Raw genomic sequence first — 15,310 nt, 5'->3', positions numbered from 1 at the left:
ACAGACCTCAAACTAAAGTACGAGACATTAATGTCCTGTTTGTGCTTATGGAAGCGTTATAAATAAATGCAAATTGGGATTTGCAGTTTCTTCTCTTTCATGTAACCAAGATTAATCATGCATTTTCTGACAAGTCTGAATGGACCAGGAAAGGCACAATTATCAGTCCAACCATTGCCTAGTTTTCCCATATCAGGTTTTCTTTCAATCAAGAGGTACTTGGCAAAAAAAGGTAGTTACCTTCTTTTAAACAAGATTCAAAGCTTTATCAGAATTCACTAGTAACTGCATCTTGAAGAAGAGTTTGCTTACACTTCAAATAATAAATGGAAAACCTATTGAATCAGCTGGTGTGGTTCACCATATTTTATCCTGCTTGCCTGCATTATTGTAAATTACTGCTTTTCTCTTCAGATCTCTTTGCTGAACTTTCATGTGGCTGCTCCCTAACCTTTTCCAGTTAAAATGAGCTGGGTTTAAATTAAACCGATTACTTCTAATAATCCAGCTCACTTCACTTAAGTGGCAGCAGCCAATTTATGCGTTCAGCCATTTCCACAGGGATTCTTTGATATTCGTAAAAAATAGTACAAAGGACATTAGACAGGTTGTACAACTTAAATATTTCAGATGTTCAGATATATGCATAGAACAACCTATTTATCAGTAAATTAGATTCTAGCCTAGCACACTGCACTACATTCCTGTATTGCTCAGAAAAAGGTTCACATCATGTCACTTAGGCAGATCATAATACATTTCTGAACAACTAATACTCTAATGTGCTTAAGAGATTAAGCACTATGCCATTGATGAGACTATAATAAGTAACAACTCACTTTTCTCTGGTTCACAAAGTATATTTTTGGATACCTGGTTACCCAAACACTGCCTTGCCCAGGTGGTTGATTCATAAACTGAACCCTTAAATGTACAGCATGCAGATCTATGCCACACAGTGAAGGTGGCTGCTAGACATTAATCATCTTCCTTTAAAGCTGTAGATAACATAAGGTGATTAACTAACAGGAATGCCAGGTCTCAAATAAACATCCAACACCCACACAGCTCTGCTCCAGGCCAGAACAAAAGTAATTTTAAGAACCTATGTACTATTTGTTGCCAAGAGTATCAGACATTCCACCCACAATCAGGCAATCAAAAGCAAAATCCCATCAAAGGCATAGCATAAGAAAAAAAGGTGAAACCTGTTAAGTTTGCAAAACTTGCCTATCATTAGTGGGTAGAAGCTGGTATTTTTAATAGCACTAACTACCACTTAAGACATCTCTTCTTCTCCATTAACAGCATTATTTCTTAACATTTTCTCCCCCAGAGTTTCTCCAGAAGCTTAATTCCTCTTCCCCAAAAAGCAGTAAGATTTCAGTAAAACACAAATGTTTAGTTATGAAACTAAACTTTTAATTTATTCACATCAGATCAGATCCTCTACTGCAGACCCAGCTTTCTCTTATGTCTTCAAACCAATTATTTGGTCATTTAAAATAGCCCAGACTGCAAAATGAAGTTGAAAAGAAGAAACAAACTCAATAAAAATAAAAATAAAAGAACCAGGCTTACTGCAAGATATAAAAATAGTCAGCAAAAAGCCACTACTTGCATTTCTAATATAGAGGCAATCAATAAATACACAAGTGTCCACAGCAAACTATACACAGGAAAAAAGCTATTTTGGTATCTTCTGAGAAAGCTGCATCTGCACATACGCACAGAAATGCAACAACTTCTGATATGTCAAGTCAGTGATGCAAAATTGCATCAAAATACAAATCAGATTTCGCCAGTATGGAGTAGTAAGGTAACATACACAGCTGCTGTGATCAGCCCCTCTCCCAGGACAAGGAATGCAGCTTTTGCCATACACAGTTGTTTTCTGTGTTCCCATAAAGCATGGGTTCACAGTGTTGAAACAGAAGGAATTTCATCACCTTAATGTTTTTCCCCTCTATACATTCACACTCTTTTCCATGTTGTTGGGAGCCTTCCAGACTAAAGATTAAAGAACAATCTTAATTTGTAGTTGGGAACTGCTTCACAGTCTTCCCTAAACTCCTCCCAATTAAAAGTTATGACTCTAGATTTGTCCTTATAGATTGAAGCATGCTTTGCCATGTACACAAGTCTCACGATTCAGTCTTTCAGTTCACTACAGAGATGCAATCACTTACTAAAAGCAACTGACAGATTTGGAATATGTTGCCTTCTTCAGGTTTGTGGGTCTCAAAAGTCTATTGGCTTTTACTTCAATCTAGAGCCATCAAGTAATTTAATGCAATTATTAATTCTTTAAAAACTTGTGGCTACAATATTACCAAGAACTTGAAAACATATTCAGTGGCATCTCTACCCAATGGCTCACTACCCACCATGTACCATCTGAAGAGAACTGTAGTTGTGGGTGAAACAAAGCACCAGGAATCAAACAAAAATTGAGCACAGGTTCCTTGTCCTCTGCTTGCCTTTCTCCCTGCATTCTGTGCAAGTACTCTTCTCCATAATTCACCATGTTTAGTCTCCTATTCCACTATAAAATCCTACACTTAGAAGAGTGATTCCACATGCTAACTGAATAAGGTTTGCAATATTATGCAACAACCACATATCCAGTGTTCGGCTCTACTAACATTTACTGGTTCAGCCTCATTGGTACACACTGGTGTAGCAGGCTGTTACCTGCTAGTACAGTTCCACCATGTTTTTTGGGACCACAAAGACAAACCAAGCAGTGCTGGAAACAGCAGTGAGTAGGTGTTATTGCTAATCCTACTTGCAACCCACACAGTGCTTGAGCACTCAAACAGGACCTTTAAATCCCTTCCCAGCCCAAGTATCTCCTGAAGGTTAGAGCTTTGTCCACAACTGCTCAACTGTAGGCCTAGAAAAATTGCCAGGACTGTATGAATTCTCCAGCAATTGGGTTTTTTGGCAGTATGCAGCTGCATTTTTAAGACCACATAAAAAAAGGTCAGATCAGACACCACCCTGCCAATTGTTCTTGCATAGAAGTTGTGCAATGATTCTGGTAACATCCTTTCATCTAGGCAACTGGAATGTGATGACCTTCAGCAAAGGAAGGAAAGGGGGAAGAAATGGATGATTACTGGAAGTGAGTTCTTCAAAAGGTTAAAAAAACTAGAACTGTTTATCAGGTCAACTCATCTCAAGTCCCTCATGGGTCCAGTAAATGGATTAAACTAGCTACTGACAGAGCAACATTGAAATTACAGGATAACTAATAACTTTTCCTGTGCTTCTATAGCCTTTTGCAAGTTTACTGCAGTAATATCAAGATTGCTCTTAAAATTTAGTAAAAACCTTCCTTGCTTGTAGTAGCCTGAGCATCATTTAGTCTAAAGTGCAAATAGATGTCCCCAAGAACATGCTGCCATTGTATCAGAAGTAAAGGTCACATGCCACTAGCAGTGTTGCCCTTCCTCATGGTCAGGAAGGCCAGCAGTGTCCTGGGGGTGCATTAGGAAGAGCATGCCCAGCAGGTCAAGGGAGATGATCCTACCCCTCTACTCAGCCCTGCTGAGGCCACAGCTGCTGTGCTGTGTCCAGTTCTGGGCTCCTCAGTCCAAGAGAGACTGGAACTGGAACCCCTGGAGTGGGTCCTGGGGAGGGCAACAAAGATGGTGAAGGGACTGGAGCATCTGTCTCATGAGGAAAGGCTGGGGGAACTGGGCCTGTTCAGCCTTGAGAAGAGACAACTGAGTGGGAACCTTGTCAATGTACACAAGTATCTGAAGGGAGGGCACCAAGAGGAAGGATCCAGGCTCTTCTTGGTGGTGCCAAGGAGTAGGACATGGGGCAATAGGCAGAAACTGACGTACAGAAAATTCCACCTGAATATGAGGAAGAAATTCTTTATTGTGCAGGTGACTGAACACTGTAACAGGTTGCCCAGAGAGGCTGTGGAGTCTTTGTCACTGGAGATATTACAGAAATGTCTGGATACAATCCTGCGCAAAGTGCTCTAGGCTGACCCTTCTTGAGCAGGGCGGTTTGATTAAATGACCCACCCTGGTCCCCTCCTTACCCATCCTGTGTATGCATGCACCCAGAGCTCCCATAATCCCCATAAGCACTTAGTTGGTCAAGTACCTTCTTCTTCAGAGACTGAAAGCAACTTTTGCACAAACAATCTTAAAGGTGCCTTATGGATCTAATATTATTTAAAACATCTTTAGTATGCACCTGACAATCTTGTTAACGAAACCTACTTTCTGTTAGACACACACTGAGTCTTCCAAGAGGCAGTATGCTACTGTCAGACTATATCTCCACAAGTTCTTACATAATTCTCTGCTAAAAAATGTTCTAATTTGCTTGATCACATAATGAAAACTGAACCTGAAGGTGTTTGATGGCATTATAGCTTAAGCTGTTATTAAGGGACAGAGTAATTGGCTCAGTAAATATGTATCACAAGAGGAATGATTCTGAATGTACTGAATTCCAATCTATTTGGAATCTTTTTTTTATTCTACATTTTGCACCATTAAAAACAAGTATTTTAGTTTTCGATCAGTATGTAAGGCAAGGCGTGAAATTGCTTAGTTTAGCCTCTCTTTCCATGTTGACAACAAAGTTAATAGGTTAAATTAAGGCTGCAATAGTAAAATTTTAATGCAACTGTTGAGCCTTTAAAAGATTAGTTAATGAAAGAACATAGAGTAGCTTCATCATAGCTGCCTAATGTGAACTGGTATTTGTTGACCAACAAGAGCTTGTGCATACAACTTAAAGTTTCACTGATTAGTAGTCATTTTTCAAGATGTGTCCTACTATTTTGCCTTGAAGTCTTTGTAAGAACCAATTAAAAATGTAAAGTTTCCTTTATATTGCAGTAAGTATCTTTGTTTTAGATCCAGGAGGCAGTGATCCCTAGTGTGACAAGCAGATAAAATCCTGCCTGTGTGTGGTTTTGCCTATCTGAAGTTGGTTTGCCCCTCTGAGTTCAGTGTCAGAGGGTAGTCTGTCTGTGTACAATGCAACATGCTTTTGATTTCTCAAGAAGCCGTGCTGATGAAGTGTTGAACTGTTTAGAACAGATTTGTGATTGTTCTCCAATTACAGTGCAGAGATCAAGGCGAAGGGAGGGAAACGAGTACATCCTGGTTGAACTGAATTTCCTTTTGTAGCAAATACCATCTATGATAGCTTATTTATCAACCTTAATAGATGACATAAATATTATAAATACTAGATTTTTGTGAGAGAGTAACTTCCCCAAATTCTTGGGATTCTCTGTTCTTTGTAGATATTTTTTTTTAACATGGAATTGAGAAGTCAGTCACAGACATTGGCTCTAATAACTGTCTTCTTTTTCATTTTTCCAAAGGCTAAGTTCATCCCGGCCTTGCAAAAATTTTTAATTGCTGAGCAATTGTTGTTTATTTATTAAACTGACTTTTCCAAATATGGGTTGTATGAGAATCCTTAAATATCTGGACTGTTAGTTTAAGCATGAGCTTTTACAAGAGAGTGAGGTTAAACACAGATGACTTTCTCTGTTGATGTGTGTCATTGGCAAACTCATTGCAAAAGGAGTTTAGATGTACTGTCGTGGAATGTGCAGCTCCCTTTTTATCCTGCTGATAATTATAGTCAATATAAACTCAATTTCTACTTCAAGAAGAAATGTGTTTAAATATCTCTTATATAACAACAGAACCACACACTAGGTGAGGTTGGAGGGGTCCACAGTGGGTCATTGGGTCCAACCATCCTGCTCAAGCAGGGTTACCCTAGAACACTTTGCACAGGAGCCTATCCAGACATTTCTTTAATATCAGGACCCCTCAGTTTAGGAAGGATGTTGAGGTGTTCAAATGCGTCCAGAGGAGGGCAAGAAAGCTGGTGAAGGGTCTGGAACATAAGCCCATAAGTGAAGAGCAGCTGAGGGAACTGGGGTTGTTTAGCCTGGAAAAAAGGAGGCTCGGGGGAGACCTCATCACTCTCAACAACTACCTGAAAGGTGGTTGTAGTCAGGTGGGGGTTGGTCTCTTCTCCCAGGCAATCACTGACAGAATGAGAGGACAGTCTTAAGCTGCGCCAGGGAAAGTTTAGGTTAGACATCAGAAAAACATTCTTCACTGGAAGAGAGATTGGCAATGGAATTGTCTGCCCATGGAGGTGGTGGAGTCACAGTCCCTGGACGTGTTTAAAAAAAGACTGGACACGGCCCTCAGTACCATGGTTTAGTTGAAGGGGAGGTGTTAGGTTAGGTCATAGGTTGGACATGATGATTTCAAGGGTCTTTTCCAACCTAATTCATTCTGTCATATCTGGTGAGGGAGACTCCACAGCCTTTCTGGACAACCTGTTACAGTGTTCGGTCACCTACACAATAAAGAATTTCTTCCTCATATTCAGGTGGAATTTTCTGTACGTCAGTTTCTGCCTATTGCCCCATGTCCTACTCCTTGGCACCACCAAGAAGAGCCTGGATCCTTCCTCTTGGTGCCCTCCCTTCAGATACTTGTGTACATTGACAAGGTTCCCACTCAGTTGTCTCTTCTCAAGGCTGAACAGGCCCAGTTCCACCAGCCTTTCCTCATGAGACAGATGCTCCAGTCCCTTCACCATCTTTGTTGCCCTCCCCAGGACCCACTCCAGGGGTTCCAGTTCCAGTCTCTCTTGGACTGAGGAGCCCAGAACTGGACACAGCACTGCAGCTGTGGCCTCAGCAGGGCTGAGTAGAGGGGCAGGATCATCTCCCTTGACCTGCTGGGCATGCTCTTTCTAATGCACCCCCAGGACATTGCTGGCCTTCTTGGTCACAAGGAAGGGCAACACTGCTGGCTCGTGGACAGCTTGTTGTCCACCAGGATCTCCAGGTCCTTTTCTGCAGAGCTGCTTCCCAGCAAGTCAACCATGATGGAAAGCAGCATGCATACGGTGTGAAAGGAGATCAAAACAGCAGATCTTAACCTACTTTTTCAGGAAATAATGCTGAAAGGCATTTTATAACCTAAGCATTAATGCTTACTGACTGTTGTGGGGAATAAAAGGAGTTTGTGGAAAGAGTAGGTTATGTAGACTACACCATTGTTCTCAAACTACATGACCAACCTAAAACCCAATTTTACAGAAATCCTGGACCGTGTAAGTTTACTACAATTTTTAGCAGATACGTATATAATTAAAAGTCCTCCATCACAGGAAACAAACAAAACAAAGAGAAGGAAATTACAATCCACTTCAATGTCACAGAGAACAACATGATGCCATTGTATCCTGTTTCCCCAAACAGACGATGGCTACATACAACCTACACAGCAAGGATATGGATCAGGCTGCAATACTCTGCAATCCTCTTTTTCGAGAGCACCAATATCAATGACAGAGAAGATAAAGCACTATTTCATTAACATGTATAGTGCTTTTTCTCCATATACCTTGCTATCAATGGGCCAAACAAAAGAAAATAAAATTTTCACTTCAAAAAGTCTGTATTTTCAGACATTGGGAAGTGCTTAAATCAAAATAAAAGGAAATAAAAATAAATCAAAAGTGCTTAAATCAAAGGAAAATTTGGTAACATATATCATTCTCTAAATGTTTGTTTCTTCAAGTCAGAGTGATGCTATTATACAATCAAGCTTGTAAATTTTTCCACATTAAAACCCCCTTGTTTTTGCAAAGGCTTATTCTTTCATTCTGTTTATTATTCCTACATTTCCATCTTTTGGCTGGCTGTTTCAGTGAAAGACATAATTCAGCATATTCTGTTTTGGAAACAAGCATTTTTCAAATCTCAACCAGGAATTCAATATTCTTCTGCTGATTTAACAGATTCTCCACTAAGCTTTCAGAAGCTAAGTTGCCTCCCAAGGGCTTATGAAGAACTTTTGCAATGTTAACATAATAAGACAAGTTGTTTTCTGGACATTAGACTTGTAAATACCTCAACATTAAAAAAACCAACACAACAGCCAATGACTTTTTTTGAGAAGACATAAAAGCACTACTACCCTTTTACTGCCATGAACATGTTTTCCATAGAAGATATAGAAAATTCTACTCCAGAAGGCTTCTCCTGAAAAGCACATCAAACATGACTTCTTATAATATTTGCATGATGAAAAAAAACAGCAAAATGTTTTTGGATTTGCCAACTAGCAGAAAGGACAAGCACAACTTATATCTGACTGGAAGCAAGGGTCAGATTAGAAACAAAGTAATACTTATTAAGGGCTACAGTGAGTAACTTAAAACCAGAGAAAGTAGAAAGAGATTTTAAACCAAAAAAGAACACTAAACAGAATTCCACTTCAACAGTGATTAAATGCCAAAACTTTTACCTTTTAAGGAAAAGTTGCACTAAAGACAGAGAGAGCACAATGCTGTTAAAAATGCTGTAATGGATGTTTAAGGACCAAGCACGTGCTGATTTTGAGCTGATTTTACGACACTTGTAACCTCATCTGTCAGAAAGTAGACTTATGACACAAACTCACACCCCAAGGCAGAAAGAGGGATCAAGAGTGATTCACCTGCACAACCAACACCCAAAGACATCACTCACCCACACAATAAGGGAGAACTGACCTCCTACAGCAGCCTGTTCTGTCAGTCTAAAAAAAGTATTTACAACAGCTCACAAACAGGATGGAGGTATAAAGGAAAGTTTTCCTGGTTTCTTGAGAAATCACTCTATGAAAGACAATAAATAAAATTTTATTATACATTACCTACAGATTTCTTATCTTTCAGAATACTTTTCCTATCTCATTGTTTAAGTTCCACTGACAAGGCAACTCCACATGTTTCAGTCTGCTTCCTCCAAGTTTACTTATGTGAACACTGCATCACTGCCAGTATTTGCAGTAAGAATTTTACATCCTCTCCTTCACATGCTGTCTGCATATTTTCATTACAGATCTTCAGAAATGTATTAGATACAATTATCCAATGTAACCTGAGATTGCATGGAGATATATTAAAATGTATGAGCCAGAATACTGTATTCCCCCAGTTTTACATTAGGAAAAATCAGCTCATATCAGCACATGCCAAGAGAACCTCCAAGCACAATGAGAAACCTAAAGAAAGTAATTAGAATAATTCCTTAACTCAATGCTGTTATATCACTGCTTAATAGCTCAAACTGTTTTCAGCAAACCAATCAGAAAACAGAATCAGCTCACTGGGGAGGAATCCAGGTTTAAAGCAAATGTGGGAATGGGAAGAGTCTTTGGGCTGTATGTCTCAAGCCCAAGGTCACCAGAAGGACTGGGCACCTTCCACTAGAGGCCAGCGCTGCACCCCAGGAGTCCCCAGCCCTGGTACCTGCTCACAGCTTGTGCTCCCCACAAAAGGGCTGCACTGCAGCACGGCAAGGCTGTGTGAATTCACCCAGGAGAGGCTAACGGGACAGCTGAGTCAAGTTATTTATTCTTCTGCCATACTTGCAAGCTTCCTGAGTTTACCATTCAGGAGAGAAATACAAATAACATGGGGGGAGAAGACTGGTTTGAGAGTCAGCACACTTTGAAGCGTGGACGAGGAAATCAGAAGACGGCTGCGAGCTCATGTTCATTTGCCATACGGCAGCACCATAAGCAACAATTTATTTTAGGAGGAGCAGTGAAGGGCTTGGCTCATGACCATTCTGAGTTAACCCCATAACTGTGGCTTTTAACAACACTGTATGCAGGGGATTTGCCTGGATTATGTGGGTTCTCAGTATGGAGCCACTGTAGAGGTGATGGTAAAAATGCTCAGTGTTTTATAGGAGAGAGGAAAACAGCTAAATCTGATTTTAAAAACTGGCAACAGTAAAGCCAAAGAGAACCAGGAATGGAAAAAAGGAGAAAAGAAAAATTATGGCTGATATTCTTGGCAATAATATGTCTCAGAGAAACAAAATTTATGCTAATATTAAGTATCTGTCATTGCATTTGCTATCAAACTAAATAGTTCCAGTGGAGTCTAAAGGCATGCCAAGAAACAGCTGGGTGCATGTACTGTGTATTCACTGAGTTTATATATTCTGGTGAGATTGAAGCCTTTGGCATATTCCAGAGCCCGAGGAGTATTTTTATATTTGCATTTTCTGATTTTGTTTGCAACTACCAGCTACATTTAGAGAACTCCAAGGCAGCCTGCTCTCTCCTTGAACTTCATCATAAAAAGATGCAGCTCACACCAAGAAGAGATCATGTTGCTTGATGTGACTGGTAAGATGCAATCTGTTAGAATCACAGAACAGTTTGGGTTGGAAGAGACCTTAAAGATCATGTAGTTCCAACACCACTGCCATAAGCAGGGGCATCTAACACTAGATCAGGTTGCTCAGAGCCTCATCCAGCCTGGCCTGAAGTGATTCCAGGGATGGGGCATCCCCCACTTCTCTGGGGAACCTGAGTCTATGTTCTACCACCTTTGCAAAAACATGTCTTCCTTATACCCAGTCTGAATTTACCTTCTTTTTATTTCAAACCATTGCCTCTTGTCCTACTGCAACAGGTCCTACCAAAATGTTTCTCCCCATCTTTCGCATAAGCTCCCTTTAGCTATAGAAAGCTATAGAAGCAGTTTGCCAGAGGATCCTACTAATTGTTCAAAATAGCACATTTCACAGTTTATTGCTCTATTAATAGAATATCTGTGTTGGTGACCACAAAAGAACTTGAAGGATCTGGCTGCATATGCACTGCAAATATCACAGTAGTATCATTGCCCAATCTTGCTGTAGCAAATAAAACAGTATCTGTAAGTCTGACGTCTTCATACTGCCCTGGATCATTTAAACTTCTCTAGAGCAGTGAAAATAAGTGTACAGCAGTGAATACAACAGTCTTAGCTCCTGTCAAAGGGTTCCTGCAGTATGGGGACACAAAGCTGTTACAAATGACACCGTAAAAAATCAGCTAAAATGGCCACTCTGTGCACAGCCATGACAGTATTATAATTATTTGATAAGTCATAATTTGCTTCAAACAGCAGGCTTCATCAAGTGAGCAGAAAGACTTTGAAATAAGATACATGTGCTAAGGAGACCAGCATGAACAAACATTAAGAAGTTAGCAAAGGCAGTATTAAAACAAATTGATTTAAACTGAGACAATGTTTATTAAACTACAGGAGTAAGCTTTTCTACAGCAAAAACACTTTTTATAAGATCCTGAAAATTCAAGGTCTAAAGAGAACAGATTAAACCAGTAGAATTCTACTAATCCTACAGAAAAAAAGACAGGTTAACAGTTCACTCTGTCTCAAATTTGGCCAACCTTGGCTCCTAAAGGAAGCATACACCAAATATTTAGTAATAGCTGCAAATACATAAAATGAGTAAATTCCACTGAAAATGCTGATAGCTGAAAGTTAGAAATTATCAATCCATAGTCATTAAAGTGGAAGGAAAATTACTTCTTGATAACCCAAAATGTAAGATTGGTGGACCTGCAGGTGTCTGAAAGACATTTTAAAATTAATTTGGGCTATGTTAGAATATTTTAACAGAGCATGTTTCCACTATTAGAGAAGACTTCTGTAACCAATCCTAACAGTTCATGGAGTGACTGCAGCCACTGATAAACTGAAGCCTTCAACAAGATTTGATTACTCTCTATCACTGGAAGCTTCTGTCCTGAAGTACAAAGCTAAAAAAAAATTGAAAGTCAATCATTAGGAATAAAAACAAAAAAAAAACCCTAAAAGCTGTCAGTCATTCTTTCACAGCAAGATCACCAAAATAGTAATCCTCAGAGAAGGGAAGAGAAACTGACTGTGACCTTTATGAGGTGTGTAAGTATAGTAGGAATGAAAACTGGAATTTGCCTTACAGAAGTTTTTTATTGAAGGAAACACCTTTATTGGACTGCTTAGGTACTTCAGGACTACAGGGTGAGTGAATGGAGAAAACGGCATCTCAAAGATGCAACGGGCTGATGCAGATGTAAGAAACCTGTCTAAACATTGGGTAAATTTGAAAGACAGTAATGAAACAGCTACTCCAGAACTGCTGAGCAAGGGACACATAACAGCTTGCATATGGCACCATACACCTGACTTGGCAAGGTAAGAATATCCTCTTGGGTCTTGCCTGCTTACTGATTGGCACATCCTTTTCAAGTGTGACAGTGCTCTACACATGGGTACCATTCAACTCCAGAAAGAGGTTCCAAATGCTTTGATGATCTCCTGATGTGATTCTGCTCAATCAGATCTGAGAGTGTGTAATGTATCTACGGTCTGTCCAAGAAATGAGATGCTAGAATTATCCTCACCTGGTCAGGTCTAGTAGGATGGGCTAACTGACATGTTGTATTGGCTTGTCAAAGCCCATCAGAAGGAATCTGGCCATAAGCAAACAAATATAAATCATCTATGAAGCATCAGGAACTGATATTGTTACAAGTGTCAGTACAATGAGATGATTTTAGCACAGACAATAATTCTGGAAATATCTGCTCTGCACCTTCCCTATGGCCCTGAAAAAGGCTTTGGTGGAATGCAAAAGAAGCTCTGCAGATTTATGATTCTCTGTATAAAAATATAGAATGTCCCAAGTGGTCAAAAGAGCTATTACTGACATGGAAAGTACCATTCACTTTTCACTAATTCTTTAGGTTGGAATAGATGTCTTGAAATCAGTCAGTCCTACCTGCCTGCTCAAGAATGATCACCTAGAGTAGGGTGCCCAGAACTGTGTCTAGTTGGGGTTTCGACTGTCTTCACAGATGGAGATTCCACAACCTTCATGAGCAGTGTGTTCCAACGCTTGAGCACCCTCATAGTTTGAGTTTTCAAAAACTTTTTCCCTCTTTGGTAAATCCTAAACTTCTACAAGACTTACAATTTACCAGGTGCAGAAAACATTACACACATTAATACACACTACAGTTACATACATTTAGTTCTACCTTGTACTTTAAGCTGTCTTCCACAATATAATAGAGGATAAAATTTCAAGTCTGTTGGTTTGAGAGACTAATAATAATGAGCACTTTGTAACTTTTGCTCATCCACAAACTGTGCATATTAGATATGAGGCATTAGCCTAAATAGCTTGAAGCTGCTGAGGCATTTTACCCACAAAAGGTGAAGGTCTAAGCTGCCAAACCTCAGAACAACACACATCCGCTTCTTATGTGCCCTGGCAGCCAAACAGTGAGTCAAATTTGCCAGGGCACTTTATTCATTATACACAGAATTCTTGACTGAATTTTAGTAACAACTCAACGTGGCTTCAGAGTTATTTTAACCTGTGGCCAATCCCCACACGCATGTCCAAACTGCCTAGCCACAGAAATAACAAGCATAGCAATGCCAGGTTCAAAGGGTTTCCTCTTTACATCTAAATCTAAGATAAATGTTATTCATGCCACATTGTGCAAATATAACTGCAAGGATCCAACTCCAATAACAGCAGTAGTAGGAAAGCAAGAGCTAGTAATGAGTGGTATTACCGCTACCTCAGCCCAAATAAAAAAGACTTATATGCTTTGCAGAGTTAGTTGATGACACTTTCCTCTGTATCAACTAGCCTCACAAAAGATACCAGAAGAACTTGTCAAGAATAAGCTTCATTATAGTGTGCTGTGGTTGTTTTAAAAACAAATAAAAACAACAAATGGAAGAAATTTCTAAACTCTAAACAGTAAGTGTGGCAACATAATTTAAAACTGAGTTCTGAAATAAAGCCTGGAAGTAGGTACCAGCCAGCATTCTCAACAAATCAGACACTACAAGAAGTCACACGTAGTATGTTTTACTCACAAACATTTAAACCTGTCTTATGGTTCTAATTCAGACATTATGAGAACCAAAACTGCCTTTACCCTCCAAGGTTCTTGCAGACATTTCTGTTTAATAATCACCATTGGCTGAGATGTTTATTTTTGTCAGGGCACAAGAACTGCGCCTGAATGTATCATATCATTAAATGGTATCATAAAATTAAACAGGTTAGAAGAGGAAATAATACTTTGGCTAGGACAGCAAGAAAAAGAAGTAGCTGCCAGGAGAACAATTTTGCTAGTAACTACCTAAGCACTCTGAAGTTTTACTTATAGATGTAAACTGACTACTTGGCAAGCTCTCAGAAAAAGAACCTACCTCCCTGAAGCTACAGCAACAAACAAGTTTAAGTACAACCAGTTCTTGAGAAAAACCTTTTCATAATCTACACTGTTCTTACTGCTAGGTGAGAATTACACTAACAGTCCTTGGGTGGTAAAGTAAAATAAATGGTGCCAATTACACCTGAAATACTCAAGACTTCCATCAACATTTTTTCAAGCCCCCCCTCAACAGATTAGTGGAATTTACCTTGCAGCAAGAATTAATTCCTAAAAAATCCTATACACTACCTTGCTTTATGAAATCTTCCTTTAGAGATGCATCCAAAAGATGTTAAAAAACCCCAAAAACTTAGTGATTCATTGGAGGTTAAACCATGACACCAAACACAGGGAATTGTGCTATTTATATAAACAATCTTTATTTTTTATTTTCTACCATCTGGACACAAAGCTTTTACGTCACCCATCACTACCAAGAAGCTGCAGCCTTGCCACAGCCATGTAATTTATCACAACCAGATGGTGTGCTGTCAATAAAGGAGCGGCCGCTATCATTCCAGGGCAGAATAATTACCTTTCCTTTGAACCAAGGACAATGTTTTCAATAAAAACCCAAAGCTGTTTAATGCAACTTCCAGTCTGTCAAGACTCCCACTGTGCAGCTCCAGGATTCATTAGACTCACAGAAGTGAAGGAGACCATTTGTTAAAAACACAACTCCAGTGTATTAGAGGACATTGATGACATACAATTAAAAAAATCTCCCAACAGTAAAGACATTTTGAATCTTCTTTGAAGGCTTTTTGCATAGACCTTATTCATCACAAAATTTACAGCAAAAGTAGCTATATTGCATTAAAATGTCACCTCTATCCCAGACCTTTTAGGTAAACTATGGAAGATATTTATTGCTTTGCTATGCACCTCTTCTGCTTTGCATTTCTGCATCTCAAAAGTTGGAGAAGCAACATTTAATCTGGGAGGAAAGGTTGTAAAGCACAGAGGGCTAAAATTAACTACCAAGCAACGCTAAAGAACAGAAAGCTGTCTCTCACACACCAAAGCACTACTAGGTTGACACTCCTCTGACATCTGGAAACACATGGCAGTCTTACTGGCGTAATTCAGAGGACTGGACCTCACGGGATAATTAAACAACTTACAATACAACCAAATGGTACCTTCACTTTGAGCAATTCAAGAAACTGGATGAATTTCACTACATACTAAATTTCCCCTTGAGTTTCAAACCC

The 15,310-nt window shown here is 39.4% G+C and overlaps 1 protein-coding gene across 2 annotated transcripts in view; it reads right to left on the bottom strand.

Moving 5' to 3' along the window:
* The window catches only part of SPTLC2 (serine palmitoyltransferase long chain base subunit 2), a 77,272-nt gene that overhangs the window by 13,314 nt on the left and 48,648 nt on the right, over nucleotides 1–15,310 (bottom strand). The gene's annotated exons all lie outside the window — the stretch shown is intronic.

This window comes from Catharus ustulatus, chromosome 6 (genome assembly GCF_009819885.2).
Source record: "Catharus ustulatus isolate bCatUst1 chromosome 6, bCatUst1.pri.v2, whole genome shotgun sequence".
NCBI lineage: Eukaryota > Metazoa > Chordata > Aves > Passeriformes > Turdidae > Catharus > Catharus ustulatus.
The sequence above is the reverse complement of the archived record's forward strand: the minus strand, read 5'-3'. Positions and strand labels throughout refer to the sequence as shown.